Source organism: Brassica oleracea, chromosome C7, assembly GCF_000695525.1.
Source record: "Brassica oleracea var. oleracea cultivar TO1000 chromosome C7, BOL, whole genome shotgun sequence".
NCBI lineage: Eukaryota > Viridiplantae > Streptophyta > Magnoliopsida > Brassicales > Brassicaceae > Brassica > Brassica oleracea.
Genome location: NC_027754.1, coordinates 44,407,715 through 44,408,256, shown reverse-complemented (window position 1 = coordinate 44,408,256; position 542 = coordinate 44,407,715).

Sequence of the window (542 nt, the reverse complement as noted above, 5' to 3'; positions counted from 1 at the left end):
TTAATTAATTAATTAATTAATCCGGTTTTCCCTAACCGATTTCCAATTGATTTTATCCGACCGGTTTAACCTAACCGAATCGAAATCGATTTAAACCGGTCAAACCACAGGTTGACCGAGTCACCGAGTTGACTCACCGGGTTGACTCGGCCGAGTTGGCGAGTCACCGGCGAGTCACCGGTGTCGGTCCCCGGCGGCTTACCTGAAAATCAACTGCGGCGACGGCGGCGAGGCGGCGACGCGGCGGCGGCTTCTCGGCGGCGGACGGACGGTGGTCGGTCACGGCGGCTCCGGCGAACGTTGGTCGGAGACGGCGGCGCGTGGCCGGAACTCGCGGTGGCTCCAGCGGACGGCGGTGACGCGTGTGTTTCACACGCGCGCCGAGGCGAATCTTTGGGAGGTGCGTGCGGCTTCGTCCGGGCTCCGTTTGAGGCGTGGTTGGTGTCTACGGCTTCGTCTCGACGAGAGGAACACGATGGTGGTCTTGAATGCACGAGATGATCAATGGTTAGGAAGTTATGGGCGATTTACTAAACGGAAAC